Raw genomic sequence first — 27,678 nt, 5'->3', positions numbered from 1 at the left:
GTCTTAAAGCAAAGATGCAATGTTGAGTTTCATATTGTCACTATTATATTGTCTACCACTTCTGTATTATGTTCCAAATTCTGTATTTTGTTATACCAATGTCATCTTTTTATGTACTCTTGTTTGTTTTCTTAGTCTGCACATCACCACAGAAGATGATGACACTGTATTAATCAAACATTTAAAAAAAAATACCTTGCGCAGCATGGTAAAATTTAATTGAACATTTAGGTTTTCTTTTACTACGGCCTTGTCCCACAGGCAACCACTGGTAAGAAGGCAAGGCAAGCCTCAATAGCACCATCTAGTGAGCAATCCTATGCATGATCAAACATTTTTTTTTACTTCTGCAAGAATGTGGGCAGAAAAGACAAACATATTACAAAAATAACAATTTCAATGGCAGACTAAAAAATAATGCAAACATTCATAAATGGAGTAGCCAATTCATTAAAGGGCCACTATCATGAAAAACATGAAATTTAAAATACATGTAAACACATACAAATAAGAAGTATGTTTTTTCTAAATTAGTTATCTCCTATGGTACTTTTACAAAGCTGGTCTGTTTCACTAGAGCTCTTGTGAAACTAGCCTTGCAGTATTTTAGCTAACTCTCATCTCTCCGCCTTGCTCCTCCACTTCTGGAATCTTACTTAGGAATGTGTCAGCATGCGCATCTGAGATAGAGCAGATCAGCATGCCCCAGCATCCTGACTTCTTCCGCATCTCCCCAGCATCGCCCTGTAGTGCCTGACTAGTGTCCCACTGATCATGGACAAGAGCAACAGAGCACGGGCAATGGTGCTCCAGACATCCTTTCCCCTCCCCCTCCTCTGGGCAGGAGCAGGCTGTTCCTCATCTCTTCTCCTACCCTTCCTCTGTGGCATCTTGTTCTGATACCCTGCATGCGGGTACATTGAGTACACTGGCACCCACGTGTACACTCTCCATCTCTGGCCGTCCCTTGTCCTATTCAGTGCCATTAAAGTGAACCTTAAGTGTAAAAAATAAATTGAGTTTTACTCACCTGGGGCTTACCTCAGCCCCCTGCAGCTGATAGGTGCCCACGACGAGTCGCTCTGATGCTCCGGGTCCCGCTGGCGGGCACTTCCGGTTTCGCCGTCAGGACCCGTCAGGCTGGGGAATGCGGCTGATATTACGCGTTCCCAGCCAAAATAGCACCCCTATGCGACCATATGGCCGCATAGGGGTGCTATTTTGGTTGGGAACGCGTAGAAACGGCCGCCTTCCCAGCCTGATGGGTCCTGACAGCGAAACCGGAAGTGGCCGCCAGCGGGACACGGAGCATCAGAACGACTCGTCGTAGGCACCTATCAGCTGCAGGGGGCTGAGGTAAGCCCCAGGTGAGTAAAACTCAATTTATTTTTTACACTTAAGTGCCTCTTTAAGAGCCTCTCGCTCTCCTAGAGTACACTGGACACTGCGGGGTTGGTTATAAGAAGTTGTCAGCTGTCTACTGTCATCTGCAGAGCTTAAAGAGAACCTGTACTGAGTAAAAATATTTAAAATGAACACATGAGGTAACTTCAAATGAACATTACATAGTTACCTTGCCATCAGTTCCTCTCAGAAGCTCACCATTTTCTTCTGACAATTATCCCTTCCAGTTCTGACAATATTTTGTCAGATCTGAAATATATCAGTTGCTGTCAGTAAAATATCAGTTGCTGTCAGTTATAGCTGAGAGGAAAACTGATGTACCAGGTAATGTCCATGTTTCCCTATGGCTCAAGTGGGCGATGTTACTGTTTAACTGTGTGCTGACCAGAAAGCTGTTATGGGTAATGGCCATTTTCAAAATGGAGGATGGAAAATTCCCTTGATCACAGGGAATAAACAGGACGCGGGACAGGAGAAAGATACTGAGGAGTAGATTACATGGAAGGTATGTATGACTTGTGTATGCTTATTTTGACTTTTAATTTTCAGTTCAGGTTTTCTTTAAATGATTTTCTGACACTCCAAACTCCAACAACCATAAACTCTTTCATGCAGATGAGGATTTCAAATGAAGCAAACTGATGCCTAGAAAGTAGAGCAAGGCTGTAGAAATAATGCAAAACATTACAAGCTCACAAAGTCAACAGGTTGCATGGTCAGGAGCCAATAAAAGCGGTCCTGACCTGCTCACAGGTCAACCATCTATAAGACGGAGGACTGAGCGAATTGCGGTGGGTGCAGAACGGTAACGGGGGTAGCACGGAGTGCCGAAGCAGTAGAATATACGTCCATTCAGAGCCACAGCACCACCTGCTGGACCTAGATTCGTACCGCTTTGGTCTGGAAGCAGTTAAATATGTCTAGGAATACTAGTTTGTTCCTTAAGAAGCCTTCGATTTCTTCAATAATAAACATCCCTCTGGTCAGGCAGGATTTCAGCATCTCGCGTCTCCTATGCCTCTAGACCGCCTCATGGACTCAGCTTCCGTATCCTGTAGCTCCGCCCTACCGGTTTCATCATATCACATGACTCATCAGGGGCCCCTGTTTTCTTGCAGCACAGACTGGGGACGGTACTGCGTTTCTGGAGGGAGTGATCGTATTACTATAGAAACGAGTGGACTTTGTACAGATTGGTAATCTGAAAGTAGAGCGATCCACCATACTAAGACTTTGTTTTTTGTGCATGTGGGTGTAATCTTAGTGAAGGGTAAGCGCAGCACTACAAACTAAACAACAGGAAGACTAGTTGAAGAATTAAAAAGAAATAAAATCAACATTGTGTTTCTCCCACTTTCAGGCTGGGAAGGTTCCACGCTATACAGATAAAAAATAGTGGCTAATTAATTTAAACAGAAAAAAAAATTAGGGGAGTAGCACTTGTAATTAATTCAAAGCTTAAAGAGGAACTGTAACCAAGGAACTTCATCCCAATCAGTAGCCCTTTTCCCATGAAAAATATTTACCTTTTCTTAAACGGATAATCAGGGGGCTCTGTATAGCTGATATTATGTTGAAACCCCTCCCACAGTGTGATGTCAACATCTAGGTACTGACATCACACCGTGGGAGCCTCATTGCATTGTGAGAAATAACAGCTGTTTGCAACTGCCAACAAAGCAGCATCTCTCCACAGACATCATCTGCCAGCAGTAAAGATGTTGCCATGTGATAAATGACAGAATGTAAATCAGGGAGATGAAAGGTTATACAATGGGCAAACACCAACTAAATCATTTATACATAATTATTGTAAAAATTAAGCCCTTACAGTGGGGTGCGAAAGTTTGGGCAACCTTGTTAATTGTCATGATTTTCCTGTATAAATCGTTGGTTGTTACGATAAAAAATGTTAAATATATCATATAGGAGACACACAAAGTGATATTTGGATTATTGGATTTACAGAAAGCGTGCAATAATTGTTTAAACAAAATTAGGCAGGTGCAAAAATGTGGGCACTGGTGTCATTTTATTGATTCCAAAACCCTTAGAACTAATTATTGGAACTCAAATTGGCTTGGTAAGCTCAGTGACCTCTGACCTACATACACAGGTGAATCCAATTATAAGAAAGACTATTTAAGGTGGTCAATTGTAAGTTTCCCTCCTCTTTTAATTTTTTCTGAAGAGTAGCAACATGGGATCTGAAAACAACTCTCAAATGACCTGAAGACAAAGATTGTTCACCATCATGGTTTAGGGGAAGGATACAGAAAGGTGTTTCAGAAATTTCAGGTGTCTGTTTCCACAGTTAGGAACATATTGAAGAAATGGAAGACCACAGGCTCAGTTCAAGTTAAGGCTGGAAGTGGCACACCAAGAAAAATCTCGGATAAACAGAAGCGAGGAATGGTGAGAACAGTCAGAGTCAACCCACAGACCAGCACCAAAGACCAACAACATCATCTTGTTGCAGATGGAGTAACTGTGCATCGTTCACCCATTCGGTACACTTTACACTAGGAGATACTGTATGTGAGAGTGATGCAAAGGAAGCCTTTTCTCCGCCCACAGCACTAACAGACCCGCTTGAGGTATGCTAAAGCACATTTGGATAAGCCAGCTTCATTTTGGAATAAGGTGCTGTGGACTGATGAAACTAAAATTAAGTTATTTTGGCATAACAAGGGGCTTTATGCATGGAGGAAAAACAACACAGCATTCCAAGAAAAACACCTGCTACCTACAGTAAAATATGGTGGTGGTTCCATCATGCTGTGGGGCTGTGTGGCCAGTGCAGGGACTGGGAATCTGGGTGAAGTTGAGGAATGCATGGATTCCACTCAGAATCAGCAGATTCTGGAGACCAATGTCCAGGAATCAGTGACAAAGCTGAAGCTGCGCCAAGGCTGGATCTTTCAACAAGACAATGACCCTAAACACTTCTCAAAATCCACTAAGGCATTTATGCAGAGTAACAAGTACAACGTTCTGGAATGGCCATCTCAGTCCCCAGACCTGAATATAATTGAAAATCTGTGGTGTGAGCTTAAGAGAGCTGTCCATGCTCAGAAGCCATCAAACCTGAATGAACTAGAGATGTTTTATAAAGAGGAATGGTCTAAAATACCTACAACTAGAGATGGCCCGAACGGTTCGCCGGCGAACGGTTCCAGGCGAACTTTGGGTGGTTCGTGTTCGCATGCGATCGCAAACTTTCCCGGAAGTTCGGTTCGCCCCCATAATGCTCCATTAGGGTCAACTTTGACCCTCTACATCACAGTCAGCAGGCATATTGTAGCATTTCAGGTTACACTCACTCCTGGAGCCACTCCCCCACTTAATGGCCGGGAGCGCCGGCCATTACACTCACTCGTGTGCCTGCTATAGTGAGAGAAGGGAAAGCTGCTGCAGACTGTTTCTCCTAGGGAAAGATTAGTTAGGCTCTTGGCTTGTCAGCTTGCTCCTGGCTGATTCTTATTGCTATAATAGCACCCCACAACAGCTCTTTTGAGAGCTAATCTTGTTCTTATGATTTTTTTTTTCTGTGTGTCCCACTGATCTAACTGACACTTGTGTTGCATAGACAGCTTTTGTAATTCATACTGTGTGTGTGCCACTGCCCGGCCCAGCACATTCAGTGACTACCTGTGTGTGTGATAGGCAGCTGCACATTGTAATACCCATTACTGCATATACCAAGCTGTTGTGTTGAGTGAACCCACCTCATCACTGCATATACCTACCTTTTGTGTTAAATGAACCCACTTCATCACTGCATATACCTAGCTGTTTTGTTGAGTGAACCCACCTCATCACTCCATATACCTAGCTTATGTGTTAAGTGAACCCACCTCATCACAGCATATACCTAGCTGTTGTGTTCAGTGAACCCACCTCATCACTGCATATACTTACCTACCTTTTGTGCTCAGTGAACCCACCTCATCACTGCATATACCTAGCTGTTGTGTTCAGTGAACCCACCTCATCACTGCATATACTTACCTAGCTGTTGTGTTGAATGAATGAACCCACCTCATCACTGCATATACTTACCTACCTTTTGTGTTGAGTGAACCCACCTCATCACTGCATATACCTACCTTTTGTGTTGAGTGAACCCACCTCATCACTGCATAAACCTAGCTGTTTTGTTGAGTGAACCCCCCTCATCACTGCATATACCTAGCTTTTGTGTTAAGTGAACCCACCTCATCACAGCATATACCTAGCGGTTGTGTTCAGTGAACCCACCTCATCACTGCATATACTTACCTACCTTTTGTGTTCAGTGAACCCACCTCATCACTGCACACACCTACTTTTTGTGTTGAGTGAACTCACCTCATCACTGCATATTCCTACCTTTTGTGTTGAGTGAACTAACCTCATCACTGCATATACCTAGCTGTTTTGTTGAGTGAACCCACCTCATCACTGCATATACCTAGCTTTTGTGTTAAGTGAACCCACCTCATCACAGCATATACCTAGCTGTTGTGTCGAGTGAACCCACCTCATCACTGCATATACTTACCTACCTTTTGTGTCCAGTGAACCCACCTCATCACTGCATATACCTACTTTTTGTGTTGAGTGAACCCACCTCATCACTGCATATTCCTACCTTTTGTGTTGAGTGAACCCACCTCATCACTGCATGTACCTAGCTGTTTTGTTAAGTGAACCCACCTCATCACTGCATATACCTAGCTGTTTTGTTGAGTGAACCCACCTTATCACTGCATATACCTAGCTTTTGTGTTAAGTGAACCCACCTCATCACAGCATATACCTAGCTGTTGTATCGAGTGAACCCACCTCATCACTGCATATACTTACCTACCTTTTGTGTTCAGTGAACCCACCTCATCACTGCATATACCTAGCTGTTTTGTTGAGTGAACCCACCTCATCACTGCATATACCTAGCTTTTGTGTTAAGTGAACCCACCTCATCACAGCATATACCTAGCTGTTGTTTCGAGTGAACCCACCTCATCACTGCATATACTTACCTACCTTTTGTGTTCAGTGAACCCACCTCATCACTGCATATACCAAGCTGTTTTGTTGAGTAAACCCACCTCATCACTGCACATACCTAGCTTTTGTGTTAAGTGAACCCACCTCATCACAGCATATACCTAGCTGTTGTGTTCAGTGAACCCACCTCATCACTGCATATACTTACCTACCTTTTGTGTTCAGTGAACCCACCTCATCACTGCATATACCTAGCTGTTGTGGCAAGTGGTGTCATCATTGTCCGCCATAACAGATTCTCTTAAAGGATTTAAAGTTAATTCATTTCAAATACAACAGGGCCTCGAAAGTCCTCCTCCTGTATTGTTATTTTTGGTCACTACCTTGGGACGTGCATGCCATGCCTGCTGCCTTCCTTGGATGTGTGTGGTGGTAGCCATTTCTTAGGCTCCCACTCCAGACTGGAATCGAACCAGGATTCCCTGGCCATTACCCCTGGTCAGTCACCATGGTACTGAAAAAGTACCATCAAAAGTTTCACACAGTTGAATGAATGGCAGACTTGCCCTCCATAACACATTCTTGGCAAATGCATTAGAAATCGTTTGTCTTCCGCTGGGTCAAGGGTCCATCTGACCACAGATGCCTGGTCTGCAAAGCACAGTCAGGGCTGGTACATTACTTATACAGCATGGGTCTCAGGCTCCCACTTCGGACTGGAATCGAACCCTGATTCCCCAGCCATTACCCACTGGTCCCAATGGTAGACTTGCCCTCCAGAACAGATTCTCATGAAAGGCAAGTGGTGTGTGTCATCATTGTCCGCCATAACAGATTCTCGTTAAAGGATTTAAAGTTAATTCATTTCAAATACAGCAGGGCCTCGAAAGTCCTCCTCCTGTATTGCTATTTTTGGTCACTACCTCGGGACGTGCATGCCATGCCTGCTGCCTTCCTTGGATGTGTGTGGTGGTAGCCGTTTCTTAGGCTCCAACTCTAGACTGGAATAGAACCAGGATTCCCCAGCCATTACCTGTGGTCACTCATAATGGCAGACTTGCACTCCATAAAAGATTCTCGCCTCCTTGAGGAGGAGACCAACCTGGTGAATCGCAGTGAAGGCACCATCAGACTTGCCCTCCATAACAGATTATCATTAAAGGATTTAAAGTTGATTCATTTCACATACACAGCAGGGCCTCGAAAGTCCTCCTCCTGTATTGTTATTTTTGGTCACTACCTCGGGACGTGCATGCCAGTCTGCTGCCTTCCTTGGATGTGTGGTGGTAGCCGTTTCTTAGACTCCAACTCCGGACTGGAATAGAACCAGGATTCCTCAGCCATTACCTGTGGTCACAATGGCAGACTTGCCCTCCATAATAGATTCTCGTTGCAGGTACTTAACCGCAAGCAAATGTAATGTAAAAAAAATAGATGTAAGCTTTAACAATGGTAGAGAAAGAATCATGGAAAGTTGATAAGGCAGTCAGACATTACCTAACCTGACATCACTGAGTGAGGAAGAGCAATCTCGCCATGGTGCACAGTAGTCCAGCACGGCCATCACTACACAAACAGCTGTTTGCGGTGCGTTACACAGTGAGTTTGGTGTGTCAGTGTGAAGCAGTACACTAATTACACTCCCTGATTGATGTATACACATGCAAGATGTTTTAAAGCACTTTAGGCCTGCAATTTAGCATTCAATGTGATTTCTGCCCTTAAAACGCTGCTTTGCGTCAAATTCAGATTTTTCCCCCGGGACTTTTGGCATCTATCCCACTCCACCATGCCGCCCTCCAGGTGTTAGACCCCTTGAAACATCTTTTCCATCACTTTTCTGGCCAGCATAATTGTTTTCCAAATTCGCCTCCCCATTGAAGTCTATTGCGGTTCGCGAAGGTTTGCGCAAACCAAACCTTTTGCAGAAGGTCGTGAACCGAAAATCAGAGGTTCAGGCCATCTCTACCTACAACCAGAATCCAGACTCTCATTGGAACCTACAGGAAGCATTTAGAGGCTGTCATTTTTGCAAAAGGAGGATGTACTTAATATTGATTTAATATTTCTTTTTTGTGGTGCCCAAATTTATGCATCTGCCTAATTTTGTTTAAACAATTATTGCACACTTTCTGTAAACCCAATAAACTTCATTTCACTTCTCAAATATCACTGTGTGTGTCTCCTATATGATATATTTAACTGACATTTTTTTATCGTAACAACCAACAATTTATACAGGAAAATCATGACAATTAGCAAGGTTGCCCAAATTTTCACATCCCACTGTATTTTCATTACGTTATTTTCACTGCAGTTCCTCTTTACTTTGTTATAGATGAGTTTTATGAAGCCAACAATGCGAGGGAGCTGGTGGAGAATCAATGGGGCCAAGATAACCTTAGCTAATATATACCTGTATACCCAAATGAGGGTCAAGCCCAATATATCATTAACTTTTTGGACAGATTAAAAAAAAATACCAAGAGGTAGAATCATAATAGGTGGATACTTTAATTTAGTTTTAACCTCCACTGAAGATACCTCTGGCGGCTCTTCACAAATCTCTAAAAAAAAAGCCTAGACTCCTTAAAAATGTCCCTTAGAGCTCATAAATTGGTGGAAGTATGAAAAAAATGCACTTGATTACTATTTTTACCTCTTAGCACATAATTTGTATTCAAGGTTGGTTCTATTCTTGATCCCTAAAAACTCCTTGAGCATCTGGTTCACATACGCCTGACCCAGTACCTCAATGCCAATTCCCACTGCGATCTGGATTTCGGCCTGCCCTCTGGATTTCGGCCTGTCCATACAGCTGTCAACAAAGTGGTCAATGATCTTGCCTTAGCTAAAGCTGAAGGCAAATACTCCATTCTCCTCACCCTTGACCCTTCAGCAGTTTTTGACACAGTGGACCATCCCCTACTCCTCCAGTCCCTCCAGTCCATGGGCAATTGGGCATTCATGACCTCGCCCTGGCCTGGCTCTCATCCTACCTCCCCAACCGCTCCTTCACAACCTCCTTCAATGAGTCCTCATTCACCTTCAACCACGTCTGGGTAGTCCCCCAAGGCTCGGTCCTTGGCCCCCTACTGTTCTCCCTGTACACATCCTCCGGCAAGGTTATCTCATCCATGATTTATTTTTTAAGACCTTTATTGAACAATTTCACGGTAAATACATGTGCCCGGTAAATACATATGCCACAAAATACAATCTCCATCATATAAGTTGATTTTAAAGTCCAATACAATATGTATATCTGGTATAGTAAAAGGCATCTTGAACATTGAACCAAAATACAATTTTTTATCCATAGGATAGTTTCATATATCTTAATAAACATGTTGCATGGGAACAAAATCAATATTTAAATAAATTGTATTATTGACCACGAATATTATAGCCATCTTGTATATAATAACCGGATCATCCATGCAGTGTTCAACAGTTAAACATCTATCATCAAAAAATAACTACATAACTTTAACTTGATATGCTGGTTCCTCCTCCCCCATCACCTCCAAAGTTATAAACTGGTGTATTAGCCACAAACCTTATAGTTATAATAGAGATAAGTGATTTGCCCTTTAAATGTTAATACTGACAGTTTAATATTATTACTCAGATCCAGCTGTCAGTGGTGATCTCAACCATTTGGACATCCCCTGTGCATGTATATTATTTTGTGATAGGGATGCTCACCGTATTCCGCAGAATTCCGTTTTCCGCAATTCCGGACGGAATTTGGTGGTTCCGTTCCGTCGCATCGGAACGGAATTGCTATACCGTTCCGACGGAATTCCGGAATTGCTATGCGTAATTCCCCCGGAATGCGGATTTTTGGACGCCAATCACAACAAGGAAGCCCCTTAAAGTGAAAACAACCGGATTTCTGCATGAAAATAGGAATTTCTACACCAATTAGAGGCTTACAAAAACCAACCAAACGGATTTGTGCATGAAAATCAGAATTATTTCAGCACCAATTACAGTCTTAACAAAAACCAATCAATCGTATGTTAGCAACCAGTTCCCTAGCTATCTCAGCTATCCCAACCATTTTGTATAGGTCCCATAGCCTACACGACACCTCCTGCAGCACCAAAACGACCGCCATGGAACCACCGCCAGGTCCCAAAGCTTACGCGACACCTCCTGCGGCACCAAAAACACTGCCATGGAACCATTGCTAGGTCCCATGGCTTATGCGACACCTCCTGCGGCACCAAAATGACCGCCATGGGACCACCGCTAGGTCCCATGGCTTACGTGACAACTCATGCGGCTCCAAACCACACTTATAATGACCGTCGTGGAACCCCATGGCTTATGCGACACCTCCTGCAGTGTCAAAACCACCGCCACGGGGACCACCGCTAGGTCCCATGGCTTACGCGACACCTCCTGCGGCGCCAAAACCACTGCCATGGGACTACCACTAGGTCCCATGGCTTAAGCGACACCTCCTGCTGCCCAAAAAAAAATCAAGCATAAATGAGATTTCAATTGCGATTACTTTAATTATACTGCCGGAATGCGGAATTTCACGGAAATTCCATGGAAATGTAACGGTTACGGAATTTACCGCTGGCGGAATTCTGATCATCCCTAGTTTTTGAAACGGCAAAACTTTATTTATTAGTTCAATCCATTGTTGTATACTAGGATATGTACCAGCCATCCAATGCAGCACAACTGCCTTCCTAGCCATAAATAATGCCCCTGACGAAGGCATATGGCCGAAATCCGGATTGGGAATACTTTTAGATATGCAATAAACACAAGAATTTGTTTGTAAGTGCAATTTTGTGTGGGTCTGTCAACTTTGGAAGCAGTCTGCACTATGGTGTTTGTCCCCTCTGCATCCCCATAACCAGGAACCAGCCGGCATAGTCCTGGAACACATTGGACTGCGAGCGGCGACATCACCACTGGCGGAAGGGGAAGGAGACGGTTTCCGCATCTCCGCGTGACCATCCGCGTGCATACAGCTCCACTATCCATGGGGCCCCCGAACAATCGTACGCAATATACGGAGTGCCCTGCACACTGATAGGGAGGTATTTTCATACTCCCAAAAGGTACTGTGTCACACATATGAACTGTCTCTCAGGAATTGTTGTCCACGAGTATTTGCAGTGCACAGTTTTTCTGGACGGACGAACTTGATCATATTGATCTGTACCATTATTGTAAGCGCCAGGTGCTCCATTATCTTCTCCCAATTCTCCTGTTTAGGGCTTGAGGACTGGCCCTGAGCTCACCTTGGCTGCTGCTGTTCGCTATTGCTCTCCTGCTATGTTTTTTATTGTACGAGCCATAAATAATGTCTCCTTGAGGAACACTTTCTGAAACTTGTTGCCAAACCCCTCCTCACATATGCCCAAGACACAGAGTTTAGGATTAAGGGAAATTGGAATATTTAAAATGTCCATTAATAATTTGATAGCTTGCTCCCAGTAATTTTGGATAGGAGGGCTTTCCCACAGAAGATGCCAAAAGTTGGCGTCAACCAATTTGCATCTAGGGCAACATGACGAGGACCAACCTCCAAATCTAGAAATTATGTTCGGTGCTAAATATACTTTCTGTAAGATATAGAATTGGGTAAGCTTATTTTGTGCAGCAGGAGATGCCTGGGTTGAAGAGATCAGAGCATCCTCCCATTCCTCCCCATCAATATTAGGTATAAACCTATCCCAAAGTACGTTAATTTATCCGCACAAGGCTCAGATACAGCATGTATCATAGATGTGTATAAAGCCGATATCAAACCCTGCATCCCTTGTGTTTTAAGTACCCCAATTAAAGGATGTTCAGAGAAAGACAGGGTTAGTGTTGGAAACTGTGCTTTAATGCAATATTTAAGTTGTAAATATCTGTAAAAGTAATGTGGAGGCAGTTGATATAGTTGCTGAAAATCAGTGAATTCTCTAAAGATACCATTTACAAATACATGACAAAGCTGTGTGATACCCCGTGTTGACCATACTTCTGCATCAATTAAATTGTTTAATCACTTGAGGACTGCAGTGGAGAACCCCCCTAAAGACCAGAGTAATTTTATCTAAATGGGCCACTGCAGCTTTAAGGCATAGCTGCAGGCCCGTACAACTCAGCACACAACGCAGCCTGCGCAGCCTGCGCGCAATCTCCTGCAAATACCAGCCCCAGGACTTGGCTCCAATTGGCGTTAGGCGGTCCTGGGGCTGCCACCGCGACCACGCCCATTGGCGTGGGGCGGTCTTTAAGTAGTTAAATACTCATATCATCTATTATGCCACAATGAACAACTGTCTAGCGTTCATCAAATTTCAAAATCTGATTTGCAATATTCCATACTATAACGGCATGAAGATGTAGTATAGTTACTGTACCAGGACATTGCAATTTGGGTGCCTGCAAATAGGAGTGTAAATCACGCGGATGAATATATTGTGCTAAAAATTGTTCAGCTATGGGCATCTCAGGTTGTTGTGTTAACCAGGATTGAACATATACCAGTTGTCCAGAAACATAGTAAAGGTGGAAATTCGGTAAGGCTAGGCCACAAAGTATTTTAGGACATTGTAATTTTTTAAGCCCCACCCTGGCTCTAGACCTAGTCCAGATAAAAGAGCTTAACATGCTGTCTATTTTGTTAAAGAACCATTTGTGGATGTACGCTAGGGCATAGGTTCTCAACGTGTGGTACACGTACCCCAGGGGGAACTTCTGATGGTTCCAGGGGGTACTCAGGCTTGATATAATTACCCAAGAATAACAAATTTAGGGTTTGGGAAAATTAAAAATCTTATTTAACCACTTAAGCCCAATTGGACGAGATTTCTCGTCCAGTTGGGCTGCGCGCACTCCCGCGGGTCGCGCGCGCTCCCGCGGGCCCCCCCGTGCGCGCCCCCGCTGCTGGCCGCTAGCCCACCGATCAGTGAAAGGGATTATAAATCCCTTTCGCTGATCGGACCCCCCCGGAGAAAAGCCGACAGCGTCTCTTCAGACGCTGCGGCTTTTCTGAGCTCTGGGCTCCTTTCTTCTGCCTGGGAGCGAGATCGATCGCTCCCAGGACTTTTTGATTCTGGCCATCTTGTGGCCAAATAGCAAATTACACCCAAAAAAAAAAGTTTTAAAAATAAACATAAATATATTAAAAAAAAACCCTGTTTACCTCCCGCACTAAAAAATACCCACATACAAGTTTAAATTAAAAAAAAAATTTTTTTTACAATAATAAAATAAAAAAAAGAAACATAAATAGTTACCTAAGGGTCTGAACTTTTTAAATATGCATGTCAAAGGAGTATATCAATATTATTTAATAAATTATGGGCTTCTAAACAGTGATGGACGCAAAACGGAAAAAATGCACCTTTATTTCCAAATAAAATATTGTCGCCATACAGTGTGATAGGGATATAATTTTAACGGTGAAATACCCGGGGCATATGGGCAAATACAATACATGAGTTTTAATTATGGAGGCATGTATTATTTTAAAACTATAATGGCTGAAAACTGAGAAATAATGAATTTTTTCCATTTTTTTCTTATTCTTCCTGTTAAAATGCATTTACAGTAAAGTGGCTCTTAGCAAAATGTACCACCCACAGAAAGCCTAATTAAAGGCGGAAAAAACAAGATATAGATCAATTAATTGTGATGAGTAGTGATAAAGTTATTGGCAAATGAATGGGGGGTGAAAGTTGCTCGGATGTAAAAAAATGTCAACCCTTCGGGCTTAAGTGGTTAAACAACACCAAATTAGTGTTTTAGCTAATTAAAAGAAATAGTAAATGCTTGGAAATTGTTTAGAACCAAATATCATGTACTACGGTTGAATATCTATTTGTCAAGGGGTACTTGTGATAATGTTTATTATGCTAGGGGGTACTTGTTGAGTACAGGATTTTAAAATAGGTACATCCCAATAAAATGTTGAGAAACACTGCGCTAGCGCATGTTCTAATGTATATAAACGTTTAGGCAAAACTATGATCTTGAGTAAGTTTACGCGACCAGTAACATTTAGAGGTAAATAGGAGCACACTTTAATTTTATTCTTGATAAAGTCCAATAATGGTTTCAGGTTCAAATCAAAAAATGTGATGGGGATGATACCATATATATTCCAGGGTATTTAAAGCTATCAACTTTGAGCAGTTTACTTGCCAAGTAGGATTTCTGTATATTTTGGCCGTCTAGACAATGAATTACTGACTTTTGCCAGTTTATCTTCAGGCCAGAGTGTGTAGAGAATTCCCCTATAAAAGCAAACGTCTCTTCCAGCGAGTCATTTGTATTATTCAAATAAACTATCATATCCTCCGCATACAATGCTATTTTATCAGACAAGGTATTTAGACTCAAACAATGGATGTGATCATTATCTCTAATCTGTGTCGCCAGTAGTTCAATAGTAAATGAGAAAAGATATGGTGAGAGGTGGCAACCTTGTCTGGTACCTCATTTAAGTGGGAACGCAGAAGTAAGCATACCATTAATCAACAGCCTAGCTCTTGGTTTGGCATATAATGCCTGTATCCAACTAATAAATTTAGAACTAAAACCAAACTTTCTCTGGGCAGCCCAGAGCAGAGGCAGGGACGGATCTAGGGGGGCATCCCAGATCCTCCCACATGTGCATGTCACTGCTAACCAAACTACTATTCGCCCTACCACTCAAGCCCACTGTCTGGGTGTCACCTGGAACTCTACACTCTCCTTCACTACCCCCCCCCCACCCCCCACATTCAAAACCTCACAAAGTCCTGCAACCTCCACCTCCACTACATCTGCAAGATCCGACCTTTTTCTGACCTCTGTCACCACCAAACTCCTCATCCATGCCCTGATAATTTCCCGCCTTGACTACTGCAATGCCCTTCTGTCTGGTCTCCCTATGAGCCAAATTGCCCCAGTGCAGTCTGTCAACAATGCGGCAACTAGAATTATCCACTCCCCCCATCGTTCCACCATGGCAGCTCCCCTCTGTGCATCCCTCCGCTGGCTTCATATCCAGTCCAGAATCAGATTCAAGATACTGTGTATGGCCTAAAAATTTGTCCACAAAACCTGGCCAACCTACATTTCCGATCTTACTCAAAGGTACACACCTAGCTGCTCACTCCGCTCCACCAATGAACTTTGCCCCCCCCCCCTCCGCATCACCCAGTCCCATGCATGCCTCTAGGACTTCTCAAGAGCTGCTCCAACACTATAGAACTCCCTACCGCCCCCCACCCCCTTGAGGGTTGCCACCTCCTTTAACATCTTCAAGAAGGCCCTCAAAAGGCCCTCAAAATGCACCTTTTCAATCTAGCCTACCTACCCTCACTGGTGCTCTAAACCCTGCAGCTGAACTCTGGTCCCCTACCTTTTGTCTCCCCACCTCTCCCTCTAGATTGTAAGCCTTTGACAGTGACACTTCCTTGTGTCTCCTACCTGTTCAAGCACCACTATTACCGTACACCCATCCTATGGATCTGAGTGAACTCTTGAGTGAGCTTGACTTGCTTAATCTCCAAGCTCCCATCCAGTGACTGACTAAGTATTACCTTGTACTCCTACTGTGCTGCATGATCTAGTTTGCATGTATTCCTGTATTGTCTTATTGCTGTCTGACACCTCTAAATATTGTCTGTAACCTTAATTAATGTCCAGCGCTGCGTAATATGTTGGCGCTTTATAAATACAATAAATAAATAAAATCCCTAAAAATCAGCTTCTGGAGATACTGGAAGTAAAGATAGTAAATGTTTCTGTGCCTGAACATGCCCCACCCATTACATTATCCTGAAATGGAAAGGGCAACACTTTCCAAAGAGAATCTGGAGGTTAGACCCATCGATCTGAAATAAAGAGAAGATTAGAACAGAGAAAGTTTTAGATATAAAGAAATACTTTGTAAATAATAAAAGTGGGGACACATCTGATAAAATAATATGGAATGCGTTTAAATGTGTACTTGGTGGCAGCCTAATTAAGATTTATGCTATAAGGGCTAGGGAATAGCGAGAATAAATTTCATATCTCCTCGACTCCTTACAGAAATTGGAGATTAAACATAAAGTCATTCTGTTACAAGAAACACAAGAAGAGAAGCTCTAAGCAGGGTAAGAGCAGAAATAAATTCCATCCTGGAATAAAAATGTAGAAAGGAATAAAAGAAACCAAATCGATACTATATACATGGTTTTAGAGAAAAATTTAGTAGCGATGCTTAGGGTGGCCACTAACTATCCAATCTTTTTCATCCAATCTTACCAAATCTATGTAGTACAAGAGTAAACTGAGTGAATATATTGAATGGATACTATAGGCAGACCCTTATATTACATAGAAATGGTAAGATTGGATGAAAAAGATTTGATCGTTAGTGGTCACCCTTTACCCAGATGTTGCCAACCATCAAAGATAACTTCAACAGCAAGATGTTTAATAATCTGAGAACTTACAAAGGTACTTAGGGAATCTTTAACCACTTGCCGACCGCACGCTTATACCGTGCGTCGGCAAAGTGGCAGCTGCAGGACCAGCGACGCAGTACTGCGTCGCCAGCTGCAGGCTGATTAATCAGGAAGCAGCCGCTCGCGCGAGCGGCTGCTTCCTGTCAATTCACGGCGGGGGGCTCCGTGAATAGCCTGCGGGCCGCCGATGGCGGCTCGCAGGCTAAATGTAAACACAAGCGGAAATAATCCGCTTTGTTTACATTGTACGGTGCTGCTGCGCAGCAGCGCCGTAAGGCAGATCGGCGATCCCCGGCCAATCAGTGGCCGGGGATTGCCGCCATGTGACAGGGGACGTCCTGTCACTGGCTGCACAGGACGGATAGCGTCCTGTGCAGCCCGGATCACCAGGGGGAGAGGTAGGAGAGGGAGGGGGGTGAATGTCGCCGCGGAGGGGGGCTTTGAGGTGCCCCCCCCCGCAACTAGCCTGCACGCAGGAGCGATCAGACCCCCCCTGCACATCATCCCCATAGGGGGGAAAAAAGGGGGGCGATCTGATCGCTCTGCGTGCACCCTGATCTGTGCTGGGGGCTGCAGAGCCCACCCAGCACAGATCACAACAAACATCGCTGGTCCTTAAGGGGGGGTAAAGGGTGGGTCCTCAAGTGGTTAAACCAACTGAAGGCCTGACTTACACTAGCAAATGTTGATGTTAGTGAATCCATCATCAGGCGAACACTGGACAGCAATGGTATGTATGGAAGTGTAGCAAGGTGAAAATTACTGGTCTTTTTGTATTGTGTCAGCTGTTACTCAGGGAGTAATTATTTCCAACTGTGCATAGGCATCCCAGCATCCTAGGAACATGTGAAGAGCACTCCACCATGTGGAATATATACATCATTGCAGTATACTAGTCAGGCTGTAAACATGCAAAAGGAGCAACTACCGTAATATGATTTCCTGCTTTGTGAAGACTTGTGAACCAATACGACCATCAGAGAGTGGGGAATTCTGGGTATCTTTAACACCAAGCCATAAACTGTTTCCATAGTTTCAAGCAAGTTTACTAAATAGCTATTGCAGTTGCAGACTGAAACTGAAAGAGATAATTCAATAGCACTGAGTTATAAATAGTGTCTCCAGCTGGCTCATTCAGTGCCAAGGGTTTGGAAGGGTGGTGGGACGTTAGTGGATATTGGTGTGGGACATTATTCCTGAGAATATTGGTGTGGGATTAAGAGGTAAGTATATATTGTTAAGTGAGGACAATAAAATACTTTTCATAGTTGTGTTTATTTTATGTAAATTTAACTCTTTGCGGAAATGAGTAAAGTGTGCATTAGTATTTTTATACCCATTTCACCTTGGAGACAGACATCTGGATTCCCTCATAAACTGGGCCAATGGGCATGGGGGTCGTTACCTCCACCTCCTCTTGCACACCGGAGGTGGTGATAAACCCCTTGTCTATGGTATGGATGAGAGCTTTTTGGAAGGAAGCGGAGAAGGCTTTGACACCTCTTTCTGCCAGAGTACCTCATAGGACCATGTGTACTAGTACAGCCCAAGGTGAGGATCCCCAAGTGGTCCAGGCTCCGAACTTTGGCCTATACCAGCCTGCATGGGTGAAAAGAGTTTAAAGATGCTAGGGAATGGGTGAGGATGGTTATGTTATTTATTTTTACTGCAAATAATAGATGAATTTGCCAGGGATCATTATATAGCAGTATTGTGGCTGTACAGCAATCCCCAGCAAAGGCATTGTACATTGCCCTGGGGTTTGACAGAAAATACACTGCTTTTTTTGGAGGTATAGGTAAAGCTGTAATAACGATGGGTAATATACTGTCATTTAAAAACATTTTTCCTATTATAAAACTTAAATCAATTTTCTTAAAAACTGCAAGGTCTTTTTAAACTTTTTCCCTAACATACCTAGTAAATTTGGTGATTATAACACATTTGAGGGCTTTGTATTAAATTGTATTAAATTAACTTGACCCAGAAAAGGGAGAGAGAGATTCTTGTTTGCTTTGTAGAGTTTAAACCTTTTTTGCCTTTGTTCTTTTTTTGTTTTTCTTTTGTTTTGTTTTTTACTTACTTATTTTTTTTTTATTTTTTTTACATGAAATTCAAAATGAGCATTTTTTTTAATAAAATATATTTTTAATTTACATTTTGAGCAGTATCATTATTTTTGTAGAAAATGGGGTGTAAGTGGCTATTAAGTTTACTTAGAGGCCCCCCAGTTGTTGTCTCTGTATATAGCCTTTTGTGTTTTAGCTTTACTGTAGTGATTTCAACAAAGTATGTAACATAAAACGTTAGTTTTTGACTGACAAGTAAATTCAGTTTCATGGTGAACACACTTGTCTATATTTTTGAAAAGACAGTAACTCATGTACTTCCCCTTTATATTAAAATGGCACCGGTGAACAGGCAATTAGTTGTGGTAATTCCAGGAAAGCGCTTTTGCCAGAATCTGCCAGGAGCTTTAAAAATATTTTCCGAAAATTAATTTAGAGGCTGAAATTATGTGCAGCCAGAAGAGGGAGCCAGAAGTTTTAAAACAAAACAAGCTGTTAAAATCATAGCAGTTGGAAAAGTACAAGTGAATGCAAGATAGAATATAACTAGTATGCAACATGCTTTAGCATTTGTGCTGTAACGGATGGTAACAAAGTTAAAAAAAAAAAAAGAAAGCCCACACAGTTTTGAATGACACACATACAGTGGGATGCGAAAGTTTGGGCAACCTTGTTAATCATCATGATTTTCCTGTATAAATGGTTGGTTGTTACGATAAAAAAAATGTCAGTTAAATATATCATATAGGAGAGACACACACAGTGATATTTGAGAAGTGAAATGAAGTTTATTGGATTTACAGAAAGCGCACAATATTGTTTAAACAAAATTAGGCAGGTGCATAAATGTGGGCAGGGCACCACAAAAAAGAAATGAAACCAATATTTAGTAGATCCTCATTTTGCAGAAATTACAGCCTCTAAACACTTCCTGTAGGTTCCAATGAGAGTCTGAATTCTGGTTGAAGGTATTTTGGACCATTGCTCTTTACAAAACATCTCTAGTTCATTCAGGCTTGATGGCTTCCGAGCATGGACAGCTCTCTTTAACTCACACCACAGATTTTCAATTATATTCAGGTCTGGGGACTGAGATGGCCATTCCAGAATATTGTACTTGTTCCTCTGCATGAATGCCGCTTTTCAAAACATGGCTCATGCAGATAGGAGTATGTGTACAGAGTATATTGTCTACACAGAGTATACAGAGTATATTGTCTTGTCACTTACTTGTCCCTCAGAGGGGCTCGCAATCTAATCCCTACCATAGTCATTTGTCTATGTATGTATTGTAGTCTAAGGCCAATTTAGGGGTTGCCAATTAACTTATCTGTATGTCTTTTTTGTAATGTCGGAAGGAACAGCAGTGCCTGGAGGAAACCCACACAGACACAGAAAGAACATACAAACTTCATGCAGATAGTGCCCTGGCTGGGCTGTGAATCAGGGACCCATTCACTGCAAGGCGAGGGTGCTAACCACTACACCACCAGGCATGTGTGCACAGATAAAAATGTCCTTTTCAGGTATAGCCACAGCATGCTTGTTAAATAATGTGGATGACCTGCATGTGGGTGCACAAATACTCATTTATTTCTGTGAAGGGGGCCCTCTGAGGCCCTAGACAATTGTCATCTTGATGAGTAGACTGATGGTTTGAAGAATAATACACGCTTAATCACTGGCATGGTGTGCTAACCTACCTTAAACTTTGCCATATTTACTTCCTAAAAAATGTTATTTTCCCAATGCCAAGCTGAATACAATTTGCATCTCATTGGTCAATTTTACTGATGAGTAATCCAAACCTTCAAAACATAGCATTTAAACCTACAGTAGCCTTCCAGGTTGGAGAGGGTTAAGTTAGAAGGGGGTATCCAAGAGGGTGGGGTTAAGCCAGGAGAGAAAGGAGGGGGCATATAAGATAGAGGGGTTTATACCAGGAGGTGTCAGCCTGGCTTCACTTCTTCCCCATGAAGTTTTGTGATGTCACTGAATGGGAAGTACTTTCACTGCCTTCCTCTGCAGCATCTACTGTACTTTGCTACTCCTTCAGATGCAGGATCCCAATAGGAAAATGATGATAACAAAAATCACGGCTGGCTTGACTGCAACCCCAATTACCCAACGTGCCAGCTCAGGTAGCATATGCCTCCTTGCCATCTGGCCCAGTCTGCCCTTGCAAAAGGATCTGCTTTTACAACCATGGTTACAAACTGTAAAGAAAGAATCTCCTCATACAAGCATCAATACAAAAACATCAATTACAGCCAAGCCAGATTGCTACCAATTAGTGGGTATCACCTCCACTTAGATAAATGCAGTCAGAATAAGCAGCATTCAACAGTCAATAAGTGCTGCCAATAGCGCGCATAGCGTGCATTAAGGTGCTCAGAGGTACATAGCGCGAGTAACAGCAGGTTACTCGCGATAGTTGTCTTAGTGAGTCAGGCCTTATGTGTCAGGATTCCTCCTGTAGAGTGTTCTGTCTGTTGCAGTGGAGCTGCAAACGGGCAGTTCTGGCTTATCTGCTTGCATTCAGTTGTGCATTCGCAATAAGTCTCATTGTCATTTGCAATCGCTCTGCAGTTCAGGGCAGCTCAGGATGCTGTCATTATTCCACCAATTGCTTGCTGCAGCTGAACTGCAGCCAGATTACTTTGGATTTCCTGCATGCATGTTGTTGCATAATACTACATGTATTTGTTATGAAAGTCCTTTACATTCACAGGCAGCTAGCAGATCAGACCAACTCAGGATTTAGTAATTACCATTCAGCGGTGTGGGAGTTTGCATGTCTGCATCCATTGGCTCTCTGCCCGACATAGCTGTCAGTACGCTGGTCTGATGGGCACTTTGTCACTCTGTAATAGATCTGTTATTGTAGTTCAATGCGACCTTATTACTTGTGCTTTAGCTAGTTTCTTGATAAATATATATGCAGACTTGCTAATATATATTTATCCGTTAGTTGAGCAGTTTGTTATTTTTCTGTATTATTGTTTATTGCCTTGTTTCCATGCCTGATGGACGTTCGCTGCATCGGCGGTGGGTCAGTGAAGTCCATTATCCAGATAGCTTGGATTCTGCCATCACCATGTTAGTGACTGGTAGTATTCCTGCTACTCTAGTTTCTGGGAACGTAACTATAGGCTGCAGTTGCTATTAGTTATGTTCTATCCTGTAGTCTTGCCTGGGTGGATGCTTGCTGGTGACTGTTGTTAGCCTACTTGCTCTACTTCTGTGGACGTGACAGTGAGCTGCGGTCTCTACTAGTTAGGCTCCAATATATAGTCCTGTCTTGTACATGTCTGAATGCTTGCTATCGCTAGGGCAGTGCTTAGTCTTGCAAGCATTCCGTCTGTCTTTCTTGTATCTGTTTTGTTACTTAGCCAGAGGCTCAGACGGCATCCGTCCTGGGCAACAGTCAGTCAGTCAGTCAGTCAGTCAGTCTGTCTGTTCGTTCTTTGTCTGGTTACTCAGACCATAGGCAGCGCAACATCGCACTGCACTGCCATTGTGTCTTATTTGTAGCGATATCGAAGCCGAGAGCTGCAGTTGCTCTGGGCAACCTTTGTAGCCTCTTCCATTATTCAGCTACTAGTCTCGTTGCTCTGGGTGGTCAGAAAATATGAACCCCCAGGCATTATACAATGTAAAATACAAACTCTAGTTTATTGGCTAATTCTAAAGAAAAACGGTGAGCTTTCAGCTTGTAAGCCTTCTTCAGACTCTATTCCTATGGACTGACATAATGTTAGAACATGCAAGCAGAAGGAGGTTTTTTTTTTTTTAGAGATTTTTTTTTACAAATATAAGTGTCATCCAGATACATTATTTACAATAGATCTTGCAAGTATTGTGAGGTATTTATGGTAAATAGATAAGACCCTTGACTGGAGTCATGGAAAGTTTCTTACAGACGCTATCTTGTTCACCGTACGCTGCTGGAAACAGTTAGGGGCGGTTTCCATTTGCGAATGGGAGCCAATGCGGCTACGCATCACTACTGCTCCCATCGGAAGATGTGGAAATGTATTAGAGGAGACGGCATGCGGATGCGGCCATGCGAGAATTTGCAGCATGCTGCAGATTCTCGGATCACTCCGCACCGCTCCGCACAACCAGCACGCAGTGGAAACTGTTCCATTGCTGTGGATTGGTTACAGTGCAGCTGTGGTGGGATGCGTCTGCATCGCACTGCATACAGTGGAAACTGTCCCCTTACTGTATGTTACTGGGCAGGGGTGGCACTCAAGGGAGGCACAGTGATTCCCAGGGGGGCCCGTGCCCCAGCGTGCCCCAGTGTAGCACCACCCATGCTTTCTTGTAAGAGTGTGCATGTCACACCTTCTAGCTGAAGAGAAGACATCTAATTACATGGCATTGGTCATAATCACGCATAGGGACATACTGTTCTACTCCTCACATGCCGAATATATATGGACTGTTACACAGAACAGAACATAGCTACCAACTGTCTCTTTTTTTATAGACTGTCACTTTTTTGGGGCCAAATCCCTCTTAACTTCTTTCTTCTTCAGCTGTCCCTCTTAGGTTTTATGTACTGATCCTAGGGATTGCTTTTATTTATGTAAACCAGTATACAGTATAATATACAGTATTCCAAAGTATACCAAATCCCTAAAACTAAACAACAATTTTAAAGATTACATACACATTTGGCATCCAAGTAATCAGTACAAACGTGAGATTGTACTCAGACATCTACAGTATGTGACCAATAACTATAATTGATAAACAAAACATTTTTGTAGGTGAAATACTTATACATTTTTATAGTTTAACTAAAGAAATGACAGCATCTTCTGTGGTGATAAAGCGATAAACATCCCTAGTTAGGAAGGCGTTATTGGTCCTAAAGTATTTCCGAGAAGTGGGGGTTCCAGAATGTAAATAAATGTGATTTCCTTATTGATACCCCACTTTTGTCTTGTTAAAGTAAAGCTAAAATATAACTGGAAAGAGGATGTCTGACTAACCTGAGAAATACACATATACAGGACTAGGTGATGCGTGGGTAATGTTTCCAAGCATGGAAGAAATGAGTAATGGTAGCAGTGTGCTCTATCCCTGATGCAGCTCTCTCCAGATAGGGAAATCCACTGTATTTCTTCCACCGCACTGATTAATGATGGAAATAAACAATTTGGAGGGAATGTGTTACTTAGAGATAAGTGGATGTGTTATCAGCCACAGGATGACGTGACTCGTTTAGATTTAAACTATGGCATCTGCATTAGCAAAAGATCTGCACTTCTGGGAAATTAAGAAGCTTAGAAATACGAAAAGAAAAATCTCCAGCTAATTACCTGCCTGTGTTTTCTGGCTATAGTCAAACGATATGCTTATGGGAACATCTAGCCTTACTTAAATTTCAGTGGACGAATGCAATTATTAAGTCCTGACTTTAAGTTGGAAAATGTAGATTTTATGGTCCATTAAAAATGAGGTTGTACATTTCAATTTTCTGTGACTGTACAAGCCTAGCAATAGTGCAAGAGATGTTTGGTTTGCTTAGGGACCCCGTTATATTATATATTAGCCTAGTTAAACAGAAGTGAAGCATGGCAGATGTATTTCGAGTATTGCTGCTACTGCTACAATCAGTGATGTTATTACCTTGTGTTACTGGTATTTTTCAAAGCAGAGTAGTCTTTGCAAATACAATTCCATTTACTTACTCTTATCGATCCGACTCCCTCTCCGCAGCACCTATATGGATTATTGAACCCTTCATCTATGTCACTGCTTTAGAAAGAACTTACAAGCCAATATCCTTACCACAGTCATGCAGAAGTGGTACACTACAGGCAATAATGGAAGCCAAAACAAAAAGTGTAAAAAATACACCAAAATTTGTGAAGAAGATATACAGTAAAACCTTGGATTGAGAGTAACTTGGTTTAAGAGTGCTTTGATATACAAGAAAACATTTTTGTGGAATTGTGAATTGATATACAAGCAACTTCTTGATATACAAGCAAAAAAGTATACATGCATTACATCATCACACCTGAGCTGATAGTTCTTCTTCCTTTGGCGATGTAAGATTGTACTTAATTGTATTTCATCTGAGAATAGAGACTGTGCAAAGTCACATTTCCATGAAATCTGCAAAAGGAACTGCCATTGGATAAGTTCCTAGTTAAAGCCACACACATAAAAAGGTTGGTGTGAGCCAACAGATGGCAATGATTCTGTAAGCTATAGTGAAAATCTTTACATTTCTATTTTGTACCATTTTACTATAACTATTCTTGGGTTGTGGAATAAATCACCTGGGTTTCTATTAATTCTTATGGGGAAATTCGCTTTGATGTAAGAGTGCATGTGAGGGGGGGGGGGGGGGATATCCTGAGAGGGCTCCCTTGGCAAATCCTTGGTCACATTCATGTAGCTGAGAGTTCTCTGCACATGCGCACTATGTTAAGCCACAGGAGCTACAAGGACGTATGCTGCTGAGCCAGTGCATGTGCAGTAGTGCTCAACTTGGATTCTGTATCAGGTCAAACAGCGGATCAAAGAAGAGGAGCAAGGGGACAGCGAGGGATCAACATGCCTATGGGGGCTGGAAGAAACCCCAGGTAAGTAAAAGAACACTATTTATATTCCCCTCTAGTATCTTAAAGAAAAAAAAAGTGATATACTTCGCTATGAAGAGGTAATGTTCTCCTATAGACCGTTCCCTGTCTTCTCTCGGTGGAGTTGTTCCAACGCTGTACCCAATTCAAATTTGCCACCACCTGTCCCCGAGTGCTTCCAAAGACGAGTGGCTTCATACTGCACACGTGTAAGTGTGCATTCACACAGTATGGAACTGCCCCTCTTCAGCAGCACTCAGGAACAGGAGGTGGAAAATTTGAATTACGGTAGGTACAGCGCTGGGATGACTCCACCAAGAGAAGACAGGGAACATTCTATAAGAGAGCATTACCTCTCTATATGAAAGTATATGCCTTTTTTTTTCAAGTCCCTACACATTTGACATTATTCTTTAGATAGAAATTCCAAGTGCGGGAGAGTCCCTGTGACATATACACTCACTGACTGTCACATAGACTGTGTGACAGTCTGACTCACTGGCTGCTGCTGATTGTTAGACTAGTGTACACTGCGTGTGGTCTCCCCTCCTGCAGAGCAGTCTGTCCCAGCATCTCTCTTGTGTGGGAGACTGTACTTGACTGCACTACGGGACATGTGCTGCCAATGCCTGGGGGATTTATGTTATGAGGAGAAGGAGCCAGATCACTGTCCTGCTGCTACCCAGAACACTTACTCATTCCTGGCTGGCTGTGATGGGGATGGAACTGCAACAGTCAGGATGCCCCTCTCACTTCCTGAGTGACTGAAGAGAGACGCCAGCAAGGTGAAAGAGAGGCTCACTCAGATGTATGGAGGGAGGGAGGAGGGCACTTGATAGCAGACTGACTGTACTCTTGGTACAGGCATGACAGGGGAATTCTGGGTAACGGTAACCTCCCCCTGTCTACGCCACTGTGCATGTTTCCAGAACGAATTATGCTCGCAAACTGAGGTTCCACTATACTGTATTTTAACTTTTGGAGAGCTAGCATTGTTTCTTGGGCATATTTATGTGCAGAAGCAGAAATTACAGTTTATACACAGTATCTCGCAAATGTTGAGTACATATTTTTGTAAATATTTTATTGCCTCTTTTCATGGAGCAACACTCAAGATATGACTCTTTGATACAATTTGAAGAAGGCAGTGTACAGCTTGTATAGCATTGTAGACTTTTTGTCCCATCAAAAAACCTCAACACTCAGCCACTAATGTCTAAACCAAATGGCAACAAAAGTGAGTGCACCTCTTACTGAAGAATGTCAAAATTGTGATACATATGAAAACTTAATAATTTGCATATGACTCTTTCTTCTACTTATATTATAATTTGTAAACTACATTTCTTTATGGTGTTGCAATTTCTTTGAAAATGACTTTAATGAGGATTGGTGGAGTTTGTTGAATTTTACTGAAAAATATAAACTTAGATTACAGCAATTTTGCACCTTTAACAACAGGGGGTGTCCTAGGTACAAGCCAATGCCTATAAATTACGCTGTATCATGGCCAGGTGCTGAAGGGGACACGCATAGATGGGCCAGTGCAGTCGCAGTGATGCCTGAGCCGGCCGGCCAGAAAAATTGTTTTCAATATCTAACTTCCAAGACCCATGTGAGACAATAGCTTTACCTTGGTAAAGACAGAAGCAAAGCATCCACTTAAAATCTCAGCTTTAGCTTAATCTTCCATAATCAGGTTCCCTACTAGATTTTTTTTTCCAAATCCTGTATTCTAAGCCTTCTTTTCTTCTGCATTTTATTAGGCCCCATCTTTCAGCAACTGCGCATGCATTTCTGAAATCCATCTTGTGATGAACAGCAATGTTCTTCCCCCCAGTTGTCAGCACTTTATTTGCTTGTATGAGTCACATGATGTTGGCAACTGTATGTGCCCTATTAGACCAATGAGAAAGCTGAAAAAAATATTCTGTCCACTTATTGAAAGCGACTGGTGCAACTTGCTACAAGGGGTTGACCGAGGTTCAGTTAACTGAGTGGGTGAGGTAGCAAATGCTGATAATTGCAAACTCCTTTGTGACCCCATCAATTTGAATAGTGATTTCCACCTTAACCACTTCCCGACCGCCTAACGCACAGAGGCGGCCGGGAAGTGGAGCCCTGAAGGACCGGCTCACCCAC

This window comes from Hyperolius riggenbachi, chromosome 5, assembly GCF_040937935.1.
Source record: "Hyperolius riggenbachi isolate aHypRig1 chromosome 5, aHypRig1.pri, whole genome shotgun sequence".
NCBI lineage: Eukaryota > Metazoa > Chordata > Amphibia > Anura > Hyperoliidae > Hyperolius > Hyperolius riggenbachi.
This window is presented reverse-complemented; position numbering follows the sequence as displayed.